Here is an 18,623-nt window from a genome sequence, read left to right as displayed (position 1 = left end):
GCCTGATTCTAAGCGCTGTGCCAACCAAGCGCTGTGCCTTCAAGGAGCTGTGCCCTCTAAGCGCTGTGTCTTCCAAGTGCTGTGCCCCCTAAGCGCTGTGCCAACCAAGCACTGTGCCTTCAAAGAGCTGGGCGCCTACGCACTGTAAGCCCTTAAATCACCGCCGCTGCCCGGGGACATACAACCTAGCGCTGTGGGAGTGTAGCGCTAACTGTCCAGAGTCACCGCCGTGGGCCCTCGCTCCAGAAAAGGGGAAGTACTGCACCCACCATCATCGCCGCGGCCGGGACCCACGCACGGGTGCCGTGCTGCTGGGAGAGCTCACCTTGTGGAGTCCGCCGTCGCGGCCCCAGCGCCTATTGCCCCCCCAGCGCTACATTACCTGAGTCCCACCGCTGCGGCCCCCGAAGCCTGGAAGAGACGCCGCGGTCGCAAGGAAGGCCGCGCTAGGCCCAAGGAGTGACGTCGGCTGTTCTTCGTGGAAGGCAAAGCTGCCTGCTGATTGGTTCCCGGTTGAGGGAACGCCCAGAGGCCGCCTCGGACATCGTCGCAGGGGCTCCGAAGCCATCGGGAGCCCCCGACCTGCCCCAGGCCGTGATAGAGCCATGGGACCCTTTGTGGAGGCCGGGCCCACAGATAACGCCCCTGGGAGGGGTCGGACCTTGGAGGGGACAGCAGGGCTGCCGAGGAGCATCGCACAATCCGCGTGGCAGCCCCACGACCACCCCTCACCTCCCAGGAACTGCAACCAGGCCACAGGGCCCCAGGTACACTGCATTCCCCTGCTGCTGGGCTGAAGTGAATGAGGCTGCCCGCGAGAGGGAAGTGAGGGATATTCATGCCAGGGTGAGATTGAGCACGGAGACTGTTACCCTGAAGTTGCCTACGGGCCACCTGCCTGAATTAGTTGTGGCCCTGAAATGCATTGTTCCATCATAGAAATGAATTAGTTGTGGCCCTGAAATACATTGTTCTATCACAGAAATGAGTTAGTTGTTGCCCTGAAATGCATTGCTTTATTACAGGAGTGAATTAATGATTGCCCTGCAATACCCTGTTCCATTGAAATGAGTGAATTAATGGTGGCCCTGCGAATATCTGTCTAGTTACTTGAATGAATTGATTGTTACCTTGAGAAGCACTGATCCATTGACTTGAATGCATGTATTGTTGCCTTGAAACGTCCTGCATTATTCCTGAAATGAATTGATTCACCCCAACTTGAAATAGATAAAGAATCTTGTTTTTACCCAACAACTTGGTGTGGTGTCCTTCATTGTGTGCGCATGGCTGAATCCGTGTGAGTAAGTGCTGCACAACTGCTTTACACATTGCCTTCGGGTGCCTTCCTACCTCGCGCCAAGCTACCGTGTCAGAATTGGGGACCCCAGTTCTAACATCCAGAATGATCAAAGGTATGGCAGAACTGTGTCTGAGAAACAACATCTTCACTTTCGATCAACAATTGTACTGCCAAGTCTGTGGCACTGCCATGGGATTTTCATTTTCACCAAGCTACGCGAACCTCATCATGGGATGGTGCGAAAAGATAGTAGCCTGGGGAGAAGACATGGACAAATATACAGAAAAGATAATGCTATTGTTACGATTCATCGACGACCTTTTCATTATCTGGAATGGCACATCTCAGGAATTCATACAGTAAGTGAATCTATTGAACAACAATGAGAAAGGCCTACAATTCACACACAACTTGAGTACAACAACTATACAATTCCTAGACATACAGGTTTATGCAGATGAGGGTGAAATAAAAACTACCACATATCGAAAACCCACTGCAACTAAGAGTATCCTGCATGGCACGAGTTTCCATCAGAAATCATTGATTAAAGGTATTCCGTATGCCGAATTCCTTAGAGTGAAATGCAACTGCTCGGACAAAAGGGAACTAGAATCCAAAACAGAAGAAACAATTCGTAAATTCTTGGGAAGAGGGTACAAACCAGTCTATGTAATAGCAGGCAGAACCAAAGCAGAACAGATTTCTCGAGACCAAACTCTACAAAACACAAAAGAAAGACAAAACTGTACTCAAGAAAATCCAAACCCAGATCTAAGGCAAATTTTGACTTACAGTTAAGAAGACCATGAAATTGTGAAAATCATGAATAAACATTGGAAGGTACTACTGAAAGACCCCGATATGAAGAAAATCCTCAATGAGAAACCAAGCATAAAATACAGACGTACACCATCGATCAAAGAAAAATTGGTACACAGCCACTACACCAAACCTAAAATCAAGTCCTGGATCACTGAATTTCAAACTTGTTTCAGGAAATTTGAAAAATACAAACCATGTCGAATAGGGAAGAACATGAAAGGTATTACATACTTCAAAGGAAAAACCTTCGACATCAAGGAGAAAATCCACTGTGAAAGCACATATGTGGTCAGTATGCTAGAATGTAACTGCGGTCACGATACATTGAGAGTACAATCTATCAACTAAAGAAGAGGATCTTGGAACACATCGTGCCATTCAGAATGGGGATAACAACTAAGCCATGATGAAACATATGCATACACGTTCAAATTATAGCTGGCAACAAATGACCTATTGGGGCCTAGCAACAATACCGGGCAGTGAGAGAGGCAGGGACTGCCTGACAAAATTGAGACGCTTGGAGTCGAGATTAATAATTTGATTCCACACCAAGCAACCAGATGGACTGAATGGTGACGAAGAACTGCATGTTCACCTATAATCTCGTAAATCAACCGATCAACAACCATATTGAATTGAGGGAAAAAACATACCACTAAGGTCTAATCATAACGAGAAAATGGCAACCTGGAGGCAACCCAAAATAAATGTGAATGACCAATAAAAGGAGGGCTAATAGCCATGATTTACAAAACATAGGAAGAATGGATGTGGTGTAAATGGTCATAATCTGGACTGCAAATTACTAGATAGAACTATAGGTTGTAGAATAACATTGATACAATCTTAAATAATGATGTGATTAATTATACTATGTATAACATTTTTGTTTTAACTTTTTTGTTTTCCAAATGATGCACTTGGCACTGAGTGAACTACATCTCCCATAATGCCTCATTATAGACTGCATGGGACACAACAGGTGGAGCACCGCTAACCGCGATCAAGACCCATCTGGTTGAAATGCATCGGTTTGTGAATCGGTGATGGTGATGGCTGTGTGGAAATGTGGATTTTCCTGATCAGTTATGTCCCCTATCTTGGACCCCAACGGTTCTATATACATGTTACAAGTACATGTATGTTCCCTCCAGTTCCAGTTTCTAAGACGCAAACATATGTGTGTCTACCGTCAACATGTTCTCTGTCAGATCCGCCATCAATGGGCTGGATATTCGATTCCTAAGTATGAAAGGCCACCGACTTTATATGGCTAAGTTACTTCATTTTTACAGTTCAGGCGAGTAGGCCCGATTCTGTCCTCAAAGCCTTTCCCTGCTCTCTGTCCCTGACAGCTTCAGCTTGAGCTCGCATCTGTATCCATGAACTTTGTCCTACTCCCTGTGCAGCTAACGGTGCCTGCCTCGGCCAGTTTTCGCCTGTCTGCCAAGAAGTTGTATTTCACCTTCGAATTATCTATTTTGCTCTCCAGCCGATGCATTCCTGTCCAGTGATTTAGGTAAACATTTCCTTTGGCTCACAAGCAGAGGACTCAGCCTTTCCGTCCTCCTGCAAGTGATTCATAGCCCTGTTGCCATGGAAAGTTTTCTGCCCCTCGCATCTCATATAGACACTTAGACGCTTGTACACGCACACAGTCAGTATAGAATAGATTCTGTCCGAGAGTCCTTCCTTGTGGATAACATAGTTCTTTAAACATAGGATGTTAGATATGATTTGGGATTAGGATGACTTGACCCCAGACTTCTCGTCTCCACATGTAGAGCTAAATGTCAAGTCCCCTTCACCCCCTAGTTGCACGTCAATTACACGTCATGCTGCCGCGCGCGCATCTATGCCAAGTATTATCTTATAGATCCACCTATGTTTGATAATTCTAACCAATCATGTTTCTTTTATTCCTTATTACGCCTAGTTTCGATTATGTCACTGTCACGTCATTTTTTTTATCAAATGTTACGCCTTCTACATTCGTTTCATTGTAATGTACTTATTATAAAAATACATGTCTGTTAATAAATTATTGTACTTCACTTCCTGAACCTTCGTGGTGACGGAACCTGAGGGCCGCGACTCGAGTCGGCCATTTTGAATGGAATAAAGCCCATTAGAAAACCTCTTATACCACGGATTCTGCCTCTTGTTATTTTGAGCTATTTTACTTTAATTTAAGATTCCTTATGAAATTCAGTCCGGTAATATTTATTTTATTTACCACATAATGGCGCCCGAACAGGGACACTTTCTCATCTCACGCGCCGGCGGTGCGTTGCAGGCCCGGTCTCCTGCCACAGCTGGACGGACCATAAACGCGTACCAGCAGGATTTCCTGTAAGCTCCCTCCGGTCAAGCGGGGGCGACTGAGGCTGCGATCAACCCAGACGAGGCGGTGAGAAGTGCGAAGTATCCCGACCAGAGCCTAGCTGAGAGAGCAAGATCCGAGGTATACAGAGGCCCACCAGGTTTTCCGAAATCCCGACGTGCAGAGGGTCCGATGTCCGCAGTTATCGAGTCCTGTCCATTCTCTGAGGCCTTCCGTTTCAAGGAGCTACTCGGTGAGTACCATCGCCGGGGAGGCGTGTTGACGCGCACATAGGTTGTGCCGGTCAAGACGGATTTGGGTACACAAATCCGGTCTGCACTGTTTAGCAGTGTATATGTACTGTTTAGCAGTATATCAAGTATTCCGAAGTATTCAGTTATTGTCAAGAATTCAGCGTGGTGATTAGTTAAGCAGACTGTCATCATTGTCGATCATTGTTATAATGTTTAATGTTTAATGTTTAAAGTATTCAGAAAATGTCTTGCATATTGTGGTATGAATGACTGTTCATTGTTCACTGTTCATTTATGGTGTTTTTCGTATTAAGAAAATTCAAGAGTAAGTATCAGATCAGTTGTCAATATGCCGCTCTTCTCGAAGTTAAGACAGATTACTACCAGAAAAGGGGTGCTTGAAGAAGCAGTTCCCATTCCTCCTAGAGACACTCCAGGACATTTCATGTACCATAAGCATGGCTTAGATGCCATATTGTTTCTTGATCTATGGGTAGATTATACCAAAGGATTACCGGAAAGTCAAAGGTGGCCCATAGCGGGAACCTGGGATGCAGAGTGCATCATGAAAGTGGAGGAAGAGTTATGGAAAAGAAAGGTCAGACAGTCACAGAAAGACGCTGTTGAGTTATGGCGTAAAGAATCTCATAGACGAACAGAAAAAGCACGTAGACAAGAAGAGAGGAGTAAAGAAAGTTCAAATAAAGTTCAAGAAAATCTATTAATTGAGGAAGGTATCCGAGTGAAATCAGAACAAGTGAATAGACAAAGAAATGCTCTTATGAATGGTATGTATCCCCTTCTAGCCGAAGGACTACCTAAGGCTGCTCCAGAGATACCAAAAGACTTGCCACCCCCGTTATTTCCAATTAAGGTACATCCAAAGGGGCATCCCAGAACCGCAGAAGATGTTTTTCTTTCCTCATATCTAGATGACGCAGCTCCCGAGTATGCTAACGCCACACCACATAGACCGTCTGGCGGAGGGGTTCAACGTCAGGATCAGGTATCTGTCCCCGTGCAACAGCAAGTCCCGATACAAGCTTCGGCAAGCACATCTGTTTCCGCATCTGTCTCCGCAGTCGACTCTACAGGGGTATCGACACCCATAGTTGCTGTGTCACGTTCGACGAACCCATTCACACCCGACGCCCCAGATGGGGCCACGGGAGGTGCTAGCAGTACTTTCACACCACCTAGAATAAATAAACTTGTTTTTCAAGAGTCAACACATTCACGTACACCTAAGTTCGTAAATGAACGTACGCTTAAGGAACTCCTTGTAAATTGTAGATATGACCCAGTGGTTGGTAAAGAGGACGAAATGGTCCTGGCATCATTACGTATCAGACGAGCCGCAGAGTATTTAGCAAGGTTACCAGGAATGACTACGCATCTAGATAACATATACCATTTTGTTCAAACAGGACGAGATCCAGGATGTATTAACAGAGCTATGGAATTCCAGAAAGTAGAGATACAGGGGGAACTGTTACGTTTCCTCATAAACTGTGTGATCAGAAATCAAGATCGTCCGGGGGTAGACCCGAATGCAATGCTTATTCTTACAAGATGGAGTCAGAATATATCAGAAGGGAGACACGATAAGCAAAATTGTATAATAGCCATGTGCCGAAAAATACGTAAAGAAATAGAGCGTATTCATGAAGAGAGATTGGGAACAGACGAGTTTGAGCAAGATGAAGTGTCCGAATCAGGGAACTCTGCAAGACAGTCAGAGACCATAGCCTATGTAGGCAGAGGAAGATCTTGTGAAAATACTAGATGTTTTTCTGATCCAATACACTCTGTATGTCCAAATAATAGCAGAACGTATCCGACGCCTGTAATAAATCTGAAGTCTCCTGAACATTCGTTTCAAGCCGCAGATAAAATACTACGAGAACGAAGAGGTTACCACCTCCTCGATTCCCTGGATGAGCAAGAATTAGCCAGATCAGCCGTGCACTGGGTTGTTAGTCCTGAAAAATACGGTGATGAGACCGTAGCACACACGTTTCTCAACCTCAGTACAGATGAACAACGTTTAGCTGGAATCTATATGATTCAGCAACTCCTCATATTATATAAGAGCCAACATGCTGACCCTGGTCCTTTACCTGATATATTAACGGAACTACTTACGTACAGATGGAGAGGTTCTAGTAACAAGCTAATTAAAGAGATATTAGTGTCACGTAAGCAGTACGTCCTTTTTGTAAATCCAGATTCTCTCTCCTTGCCCCCCAGAGAAAGAGCACCGTACTACATGGATAGACAAAATCCTTTACGGGAAGTGCACCCAATAAAAGGCGAAGACAATGAGTTTCACCGTGTATTTGTTTACACACCCATATCAAAAATGGAATTATTAGAAATGAAGAAAGTAGTACCTAGTCATGACAAAGACCCAGCGGGTTTCCACCGAGAAATTAAAGACATGTTACTGATGGGAGAGTACACCTTTCCTGATATTATGACGATATTAAAGGTGCTTTTGCCTGCTGGCATATATGAAAAACTGAAAGAAAAAGAGTGGGAAGTGGGAGACCAAAAGATAGACTGGACAGCATTAGCAGAGGAAGAAAGGGGCCGAGCTGCAGGTTCAGGGCTCGGGGATAAAGTTAAACTATTACCAGGTTTACTAGTACAGGTACTGCCACGTTTATTAACTACAAAAAAGGAAGATTGGGGTGCAATCACAGCCTGTAAACAAAAGCAAGATGAAGACACAAGCGATTATTATGCTCGATTTGAAAAATGTTTTGGTATAAATAGTGGTATAAAAGCAAGTAGTGACTCATATCCACATCTATTTGTGACAAAATTAGTGGAAAATGCATTGCCTCCAGTGAAGAATAGAATATTGAAATTCGAGAGTACCTGGCAAAGTAACACTCCGTCGCAAATGCTACAAATGTTACAGTATCATCACAATAGAATTAGGGATGAACAAGAACACGAGCATAGACGCATGAAGGATACAAAAATGAAAATGCTAGTTTCTCAGACAGTACCAGCAGATGGTCACAAAAAGGGTGTGACACATTCTGGTGATTCTGCAGTTCCTGTAAAAGGAACCTGCAATTACTGTAAACAACTAGGCCATTATGTACATGATTGTCAAGTCCTGAAACGTAATATAGCTACAGGTATTGCAAAAGAGAGACCACGATTAGTTAGACAAGATCAGAATGAACAAGGAGCTATGCAGCATGGACAGTCCGTGCCAGTTCAGCAACAGTCTATGCCAGCCTCACAGCAACCCATACAGTTTGTGCCAGCTGCACCACCGTTGCCTGCTACTGCCACACAAACCACAACACAACAAATGTATCAGACTGCACAGTATGAATACCCTGAGTATCAGCGTTACGCATGAACCAGCCTAGAGAGGGAAGTTGACTTACCGCTTATCGAGATTCCGGTAGATCAAGAAGGACCTTATGTACATAGTGAATTATTAGGTCAAGATAGAAAATTCTTACTCGATACAGGGGCAAGTCGAACAACCATAAAACGTAGTGAAGTTCCAGGGGCACCCCTCTCAGGCTCTCAAAATGTTTCCCTTGGTTTTTCAGGAAAACCTATTGTTAATGAAGTATCACAGCCTCTACCACTTACGATAGGACCTTTGACACGAACTACAGATTTATTGCTTACTAAATCATGCCCAGAAAATTTGTTAGGAATTAAAACTCTGAAAGCACTAGGAGCCATAATATGTTGTTCTCCGGAAGGAGTAAGGTTGTTTTTGCGTGATTTTAAAGGTCACTATGTGTCTAGAGACATGGATCCCCGACTACAGATTTTACCAGTACATCTATGGGCACAAGGCCCTACGGATGTTGGCTGCATGAACATTACACCCTATCGAGTTACATTGAAAGCAGGAGTGGTACTACCACGAATGCGACAATACAAGTTACCGCATGATGCTGTAGTGGCTCTGCTGAAAATCATTGATGAGCTAATTGCCCAGGGAGTAGTTGTAGAAACAGACTCCAATGTATGTAATTCACCGATAATTCCGATTCTTAAACGAACTGATCCTACTGCTCCACCAGTGTACCGATTGGTTATTGATTTGCGTGAACTAAACAAGTGTATTGTACCACAATTCCCTGTGGTCCCTGATATATCATCATTGTTGACAGCAATTGATTCCGAAGCAACATTTTTTACTGTAATTGATCTCAAGAATGCCTTTTTCAGCGTCCCAATAGATCCGGAAAGCCAATACTTGTTCGGATTCAGTTTAAATGGGCGCAGTTTTAAATTCTCACGCGCTCCCCAAGGATTTACAGAAAGCCCCAGCATCTACAGCCAAGCATTGAAACGAGAACTTGACAGTATCCACATGCCAGTCAATACTGCACTGCTTCAATATGTCGATGATCTGCTGATCACCGCGAGAAGCGAGCCAGAATGTGAAAAAGCTTCTCTGACAGTTTTACATTTCCTAGCCGACAAGGGGCACAAGGTGTCCCCTTCTAAGCTGCAATTCTGTGTTCAGCGAGTTATTTATCTTGGTCACTCGCTGTCCAAGGAGGGAAGGCAGCTTACACCAGATCGCATCCAGTTAATTGCTAACATGTCAATACCCCAGACACAAAAGGAGGTGCGGGCTTTCATAGGCCTCACTTCATATTGTAGGCAGTGGATCCCTCAGTACGCATTTCTAGCAAAACCACTCATTCAGTTAACCACACAGGAGGCAGCCACATCGACTGTTCTCCCTTGGACTCAGGAACATACACAAGCTTTTGAAAGCCTAAAGGAAGCCTTATGTCAAGCACCTGTTTTAGCAACACCATGTTATAGCAAACCTTTTACACTCTTTGTTACAGAACGCGAAGGTACTGCCTTGTCAGTACTCACTCAGGATCAAGCAGGATCACGCAAGCCATGTGCTTATTTTTCCAGTACATTAGATCCCGTAGCTCAGGCTTTGCCTGCATGCCTGAAATCAGTGGCAGCGACAGCTCTAGCAATCAGACAAAGCGATGCCATAGTATTAGGACACCCATTGACAGTACAAGTACCACATGCAGTAGAGGTTCTTGTGAACCGAACACAAACACAACACTTGACCATAGCAAGACTTACCGGTTATGAACTGACATTGTTTCAACCACACATAGAGATCCGACGGTGTAATACATTGAATCCTGCTACACTATTACCTGTAATTGGAACAGACCCACTAGCTCATGATTGTGTTGAAATCATTGAAATAAAGACGAAACCTAGACAAGACTTGACAGACGTTCCATTGTTAGATCCAGACCTGACGTTGTATGTAGACGGATCATGCATGAGAGCAAGTACAGGAGATTTAGTGGCCGCGTATGCAGTCACAACAGACACTGAAGTTATTGAGACACATTGTATAGATACTCTGTCAGCCCAAGCAGCAGAACTTATTGCTCTAACGCAAGCCTGTATTCAAGCCACAAATAAGAAAGTTAATGTATACACTGACTCACGTTATGCATTCGGAGTTGTACACGACTTCGGCGTGCTGTGGCGAGAGAGAGGTTATCTAACGTCCCATGGTGCCCACATTCAGCACGGACCCCTCATTCATGCCTTGTTAGACGCAATACATCTACCCACTGCTATATCAATTATGAAATGTAAAGCACACACGAAGGTTACTGATACCATTTCTCAAGGCAATGATTTAGCTGACAGAACAGCTAAACAGACTGCTCAGAATCGCACATTAGACATGACAAAGCCAATAGTTCAGACACCAACACAGTGTATGACGATTAAGGATCCCACACTTGACGTAATTGACATACAGACACATGCCACAGCAGAAGAAATAAAGAAGTGGACTGAACTAGGAGGGATCCAGACAGATCAAGGATGGATGACGAAGGAGAAATCTGTATGGTTTCTCCCTGATTCCATGGTTCAAGCCATTATAGCTACAGTTCACAGTCCAGCACATTTAGGAGAGAAGGCTATGCTAGACAGCATTCAGCACATTTGGTTCAACAAACATTTACGAGCAGCAGCTAAACAAAAAGTTCGTACCTGTATGATATGTTGCCAGTTCAATCCAGGAAAGAGTGTTCCCGTAGAGCAGGGTGGATTTCAGCCTCCTGACCATCCTTTTGAAGTCCTCCAGATGGATTATATTCAGATGGAACGTTGTCGAGGATTCAAATATGTCCTCGTAGTTGTCTGCGCTCTCTCCCGTTGGACAGAGGCGTATCCCGTATCAGATTACACTGCCTCGACTACTGCCAAGCAGCTAGTTCGAGAATTCTTCCCACGGTACGGTTTACCACGTGTTGTATATTCAGATAACGGTCAGCCTTTCTCATCCGAATTAATGAAACATGTCTCACTCCTGTTGGGATATCAGTGGAAATTCCACTGTGTCCGACACCCCGAGGCAGCAGGTCTCGTAGAAAGACATAACCAGACACTGAAAATCAGACTGTCCAAAATATGTAGAGAGAAAGGTGTCGACTGGATAGTAGCATTACCAGTTGCACTCTTTTACATGAGAATGGTAGCACACTCTAGAACAGGGCTATCCCCGTATGAGGTGATCTTCGGTAGACCACCGAATATGTGGGGGACGCCTATACCACGTAAAATAACTGATGTTGATTGTAATATGCTGACAGATTACCTGGCTTCCTTGATGTCTGCACTACAATCTTCTCGTTCACAGGTAGCTGCAGCCTTTCCCGACAACACTGAGGCGAAACCCCATGACGTTGTTCCGGGTAATCTTGTCTTTGTGAGAAACTTCGACAGGAAAAGTCAATTGGAGCCCAGGTGGAAAGCACCCAAGTTGGTCCTGTTGACCACAAGAACAGCCGTGAAGATCGAGGGACGAAAAGGGTGGATTCACTCAAGTCACGTCAAAAAATTTCATGGACTTCCTCCTGACACAGACAGTACTGCCCGTGTGTCTTCCCCCATTGACTCAAAGCTACCTTTGGCTGAGGCCAGTAGCACCGAACTCTATAAACAGAAACTCAGGTCCAGATCTAAACTGTCGGACGATTTGATTGTTTAAGTCCTCTCCAAGGTGAAGCGGTTGAATCTGTCCCGACATGTACCCCTTAGGTCTGAATCACGTAGAGTCCAGAATCATAATGAAACGACATGCTTATTGTAAATTACTGCGTAACCACTGTATTGTGACTTTATTAATTTTGTCTTCCTTGAGTTTTTTAATAGTTACTGCAAGTATATTGTTGCATATGTATTATCCTGTTTCTAAACGTGTTTTCAATATAACTGATGAACATTCTTTTAGTGACCTACCGCCACATGAATTATCTTATAGACTTGCGCTGCGCAATAACACATTCATTAGTATGTTACATCATTCCCATCAGACTAGTAATGCGACCAATTGTTGGGTGTGTGGCCGACTTCCTCCCTATCAGAATAACAAAGGAGTTCTGCCTTTCTTTCCACATCCATTCACACACAATGGCTCCTGTGGAGCATGGTTTAGTTTATTAAATTCCATAGACCCAGACACAGCAGTTTATCAACAACATTGGATATGGGGAAATCTGAATCTAGTTTTATTCAAAGTCTGTCACCCTAATAAGGAGGGTCACCTCAGTAGAACAGGAACTGATTTAGAAAATGAAGTGTATAAATTAGGTAATTTTACGCCTAATCTTATGATTCTGAATGTCAAATCCGAAGTTGAACTAATTTTGCCCACTATGTCAGTATTTCCAGTTAAGGGTGAATTATGTGTAAGAAAAGTTGGTTCCATACATATGGGCCATAGCCAATGCGTTACTACAGTAGAATATAGTGATCAAGGTAAATCTTCATTTAGAGCTTCTCGCCATTCTTACTTCATATGTGGTCAGACGGCATATATGCGTCTGCCTCTAGATTGGGATGGTACCTGTTACATCGCATTCCTTTTGCCACCTGTTTTCCTAGCTCCCCCTGATTATTATCGAAATGTTCATTTAGTACACAATAGAGAGAAAAGAGATCTCCCAGTTGTCGATTATACTGAGACAGCATGGGACAAGTATGTAGATTTCAATAAAGGTATCTTTCCCTATATAGGTACTATATCAAATAGTAAGCTGATACGCAGACTCACCAAGACTCTTGAAGCTGTAGTAAACGAGACTATAGCCGCCCTAGGCAATCTGACAGAGGAACAATCAGTGATGAGAATTGTTGTTCTCCAGAATCGTCTTGTCCTTGACGTCATCCTGGCCGATAGGGGCGGAGCTTGCAGGGTCATCGGATCCAGCTGCTGTATATTCATACCAGAAAATTCGCCATCTGTATATAAAGCTATAACACGCCTTCATAAGATTGTAAGCCAGATACACGAGAATCCAGGCACTTGGACGTGGTCCGGGTGGTTTTGGAGTGTGATATCAGCCTGGGGATGGAGAGTTCTATCCTTCCTAGGTATTGGCCTTCTTATGCTCTTCAGTTGTTGTTTATGCCTACAATGTGGACCAGCGATTTGTGGTCTGTGTGCCACATCATGCATTCCACATCACAGTTCTCGTTCAAAATACCGGAAGAAGAAGGAAGAAGAAATGATGCTCCATGAGCAAATCAATGGAATGATGAAGATTGATGTCTCGTGAAGGGCAAGAAGGGGACAAGGAGGGAATGTGGAAATGTGGATTTTCCTGATCAGTTATGTCCCCTATCTTGGACCCCAACGGTTCTATATACATGTTACAAGTACATGTATGTTCCCTCCAGTTCCAGTTTCTAAGACGCAAACATATGTGTGTCTACCGTCAACATGTTCTCTGTCAGATCCGCCATCAATGGGCTGGATATTCGATTCCTAAGTATGAAAGGCCACCGACTTTATATGGCTAAGTTACTTCATTTTTACAGTTCAGGCGAGTAGGCCCGATTCTGTCCTCAAAGCCTTTCCCTGCTCTCTGTCCCTGACAGCTTCAGCTTGAGCTCGCATCTGTATCCATGAACTTTGTCCTACTCCCTGTGCAGCTAACGGTGCCTGCCTCGGCCAGTTTTCGCCTGTCTGCCAAGAAGTTGTATTTCACCTTCGAATTATCTATTTTGCTCTCCAGCCGATGCATTCCTGTCCAGTGATTTAGGTAAACATTTCCTTTGGCTCACAAGCAGAGGACTCAGCCTTTCCGTCCTCCTGCAAGTGATTCATAGCCCTGTTGCCATGGAAAGTTTTCTGCCCCTCGCATCTCATATAGACACTTAGACGCTTGTACACGCACACAGTCAGTATAGAATAGATTCTGTCCGAGAGTCCTTCCTTGTGGATAACATAGTTCTTTAAACATAGGATGTTAGATATGATTTGGGATTAGGATGACTTGACCCCAGACTTCTCGTCTCCACATGTAGAGCTAAATGTCAAGTCCCCTTCACCCCCTAGTTGCACGTCAATTACACGTCATGCTGCCGCGCGCGCATCTATGCCAAGTATTATCTTATAGATCCACCTATGTTTGATAATTCTAACCAATCATGTTTCTTTTATTCCTTATTACGCCTAGTTTCGATTATGTCACTGTCACGTCATTTTTTTTATCAAATGTTACGCCTTCTACATTCGTTTCATTGTAATGTACTTATTATAAAAATACATGTCTGTTAATAAATTATTGTACTTCACTTCCTGAACCTTCGTGGTGACGGAACCTGAGGGCCGCGACTCGAGTCGGCCATTTTGAATGGAATAAAGCCCATTAGAAAACCTCTTATACCACGGATTCTGCCTCTTGTTATTTTGAGCTATTTTACTTTAATTTAAGATTCCTTATGAAATTCAGTCCGGTAATATTTATTTTATTTACCACAGCTGTAATACTAATGGATTAAACAAGCCTTGTAAAGTAATCTCCTGGAGTGCGAGTGAATAATTTCTGGTGGTCATAATAATTGCGATCTCTATTCCCTTGCCTCATCACTCGCACTGCTCATGAGCGCGCTGTCAAAAGGAATCATTTGGTGGCTATATATATATATATATATTCACAGAAAAAAACATAGGTTTCAGGGGTGTTATAGTTAGCTGGACTTTTCACTTGTACAAAACCATTGAAATTCCCCCGTTATAGTTAGTTCAGCTAACTATAACTTGCGCGCCCGCAATGCACTGCTGATGACGTCACATATTACATCACTCATGACATGGGTAGTGACATCACTCATGACATCACTGATGACATCTCAAATGACATCACTGATGACATCATCCAGTGAATGTGTGTTTTTCTGAAAATTAAATATGTTTTATATATGTATATCTCAAGGTCGATGGAAGAATAAATGGGTATATAAGTGTCTAAATGGATGATTTGTTTTTGAAAAATTGATTGTGTAACTGACTGATTAAGTGTATCATAGTGAATACATGGCTTAGTGAGTAATGTTTAAATATGTAAATATCTGTACCAGTCTCTCACTTTGTGTATAAGTGGCTGCATGGGTTGGTGAGTAGCTACATGGGTGTCTATATAGGTTATTAGTTGGTTTTTTGAGTATCAGTCTGAGTGTCTGCATGGTTCGGTGGGGGGTATTACGTAGTGCATAGGTGCATGAATGAGTGACTCACTCTTTGTATGTGTTGAAGACAGCATGTGTGCAGGAATGTATGGGTGGATGAGTGTGTGTATGGGTGTGTTAGTGAGTGAATGACTGTCTCAATAGTGTCTTTATGAGTAACTACATATGTTTTAAACTAGTATATGTGACTATTGGTGTATATAAGTGAGTTTATGTGAGAGTGAGAGATTGAAAGAGTTCCTGTATGAATAAGTATGTGTTTCTATAAGTGATTGTTTAAAAGACTAAGTGTGTGTAAGTTTCCGTAGAAGTAAGTGTGGTGGTGTGTGTATAACTGTATATGCAAGTAAATGTATGTTTGATTCTTTATTAGCATGAGTGACTATGTGTGTGAGTAACTCTATGGATGAGTGGCATTGTGTAACATATGAAGAATGAGTACATGTATGAGTGACTGTATAGGACTGTTGGTGAATGAGTGGATGTGTATGTGGATCTTAGAATTACTGAAGAGGTTGTTGTAACTGGTATTGGTATGTCCTTTGTTTTGAAAAGTTTAGTCTCTATTTTTGAATGTGTGTATCAAAGGTTATATTAGGGTGAGAGGAGGTCTGCCACTCTATCACAAGGATGATGTCATCAGTGATGTCATCAGTGATGTCATTTGAGATTTCATCAGTGATGTCATGAGTGATGTCACTGACCATGTCATGAGTGATGTAATATGTGACGTCATCAGCAGTGCATTGCGGGCGCGCAAGTTATAGTTAGCTGAACTAACTATAACGGGGGAATTTCAATGGTTTTGTACAAGTGAAAAGTCCAGCTAACTATAACACCCCTGAAACCTATGTTTTTTTCTGTGAATTTCAAAGGTTTTTTAAATGCTAATTTCTAACTATGCCTACAGAGATAGGACATGTGAAGAAAGAAGAAAAAATGCACAGAAAGAAAAAAAAGAAGTGCAGAAAGAAGCAACAGAAGTGATCAAAGACGAAGAAAAGTGCAGGAAGAAGGATAACGTGCAGAAAGAACAAAAAGAAGAGCAGAAAGAAGCCTTGTTGCAAAATCATCCTGTACCCTCAACTTTTTCAGACGGATACTGGTGGTAACTGAGTCTGACTAACCAGTCCTAGAGCCAGCGCTATGTTAAAAGACACTTAGAATACAGTGAAAACACCTACATACACTAGGGAACATTATGCGTTGGGGTCCCCCTGTGATTAGCATGACCTCCTCTGTAAGCCCCTAGTATAGAATAGGGCAAGGGGATTAAAACTACCTCTTAAAACAGGCCACAGGGCGTTTTTGCACACGTTAACTCAGGCCCCGTCCCCTCCCTTCACCACTGTGTAAACACGCCCTGTGTCCGTTTTTAGTTGGGAGATTAAGTTCATTTAAATCCTGAGGGTCCCTAGGGTCCAACTAGCCCACTAGGTACCTCCAGTAAGTGCCACAGAGCTGCGTTGCAGAGAGGTGTAAAAAGTGGCACGGCCTGGACCACCTCTCTGCAATGCAGCTCAGTGGCGCTTACTGGAAGCACTTGGTGGGCTAGTTAGCCCCCAGGGGCCCTCAGTATTGAAGGAAAATTATATCCCCAATTTAAAACGTGCCATAGTGCGTGTTTGCACACGTCACCTCAGGCCCCGTCCCCCCCTTCACCACTGTATAAACGCGCCCTGTGGCTGTTCTAAGTTGGGAGATTAAGTCCCCTTGAATCCTAAGGGTCCCTAGGGTCAAACTAGACCACTAGGTACCTCCAGTAAGCGCCACAGAGCTACGTTGCAGAGAGGTGTAAAAAGGGGCTTGGCCTCAGAACACCTGTCTGCAGCGCAGCTCCCTGGCGCATACCGGAGATGCCTGTTGGGCTAGTTGGCCCTTAGGGACCCTCAGTATTGAAGAGGAATTAATTCCCCAACTTACAACTCGCCATGGGGCGCGTTTGCAGAGTGCTGCAAGGAGGGGCGTGGCCTCCGGCACGATGCCAGTCTTTAATTTATTTTAATTTTTTAAGAAGGGGGGCTGTGTGGTTCCCCTTCTTATTCTAATTTATTGGCCCTGATGACCCCATCCCCCAGGGCCTGTCTCCTAATTATATTTTTTTGTCCCCAATCCCCAGGGCCGGCCACTGTTTTTTAATATTTAAAAAAAATATATATTTATAGACACACCTAGGACATGCTGGACAAACCGTACGTACCTATCACCATGACGATTTGCGTGATATTCATTAAAAGGCGACTATGCATACAATGAATCCACGTGGAATGTATTTACACCACTAGTGAAGCTCTGACATGTCTGTTGCCCTACCGTGCCTAATCCCGGAAGACACCCTTGTCGTTTATTTATACAAACATGGGTAGCTATTGACGGGCACATTTAATACACATGCACACCAAGCCATTCAAAGGGGATTCGATAAAAATTCAACCAAAACTATGCAAGAAACCCCCCTCACGGTTAATAAAACACACATCCACTGCCGGATGTGTAATACTTTTTATTTTACTCTCTGGAAAGGGGACGAACATCACTTGAGAGTCTCAGCGCGCTCCTGGCAGAGCCCAATGCTGTGTTACACCCACCATTGCCTGCTGAGTGCCACACACCTCTGTGTTGTATTCCACTAGCTAGTGCATATGCTATGACACTCTCTAGCCCATGTGCACTGTAACACCACCCGTGAATATGTCATGCAACACTTGTCTTCGCACGGGTTATATTGCCCCATCTAACGTGCCTTCCTCGATGCCTATGTTATAACGCCCAGTGCTATGCAATACATATTACAATCTGGGATCCATATCTTTGTCACAGTGCATATGGAACGTTACACTCCCCAGCACATATTTTATATTACAACTTTAGAGACTAGTTAGGTTACACAACACTGCCCTGTGCATATTACACTCCAAGGCGCATATCGCATAGCACATGCTAGTGCCTGTGCTATCTCTCCAATGAATCTGTCATTGTGCACAATGTATTGCATATTATATTTCACGCCCGGTTCATCTTATATCACACTTTTTGGTGCATAGTTTATACCATACACTATATCTAGTTTTCATTTTCAATCGTGCTCTCAGGACTATGTTCTATATAACACTGTGTTCACCTACCCTTTTCACGGGCATTACATTTTGCGATAGGGGGTGGAGGGTCAGGGGGTGTTTCTGCCAAGTGAGCCCGGAGTCACAGTCACAAACGTCCTCTTCTTCCTGAATAAAAGTGAGATTATGCTGCATACTTGTTCATATTTTAAGTAGTTCGCACAGACACACGTTTTAAAAACAATAAAGTTCCTAATACCCGCCTTCTCTGAACAGTTAGCTTGCTGCCCCATCCCCCTCCTCCCTATCCTCTGTTGTGTGAATCC

Source organism: Triturus cristatus, chromosome 11, assembly GCF_964204655.1.
Source record: "Triturus cristatus chromosome 11, aTriCri1.1, whole genome shotgun sequence".
NCBI lineage: Eukaryota > Metazoa > Chordata > Amphibia > Caudata > Salamandridae > Triturus > Triturus cristatus.
The sequence above is the reverse complement of the archived record's forward strand: the minus strand, read 5'-3'. Positions refer to the sequence as shown.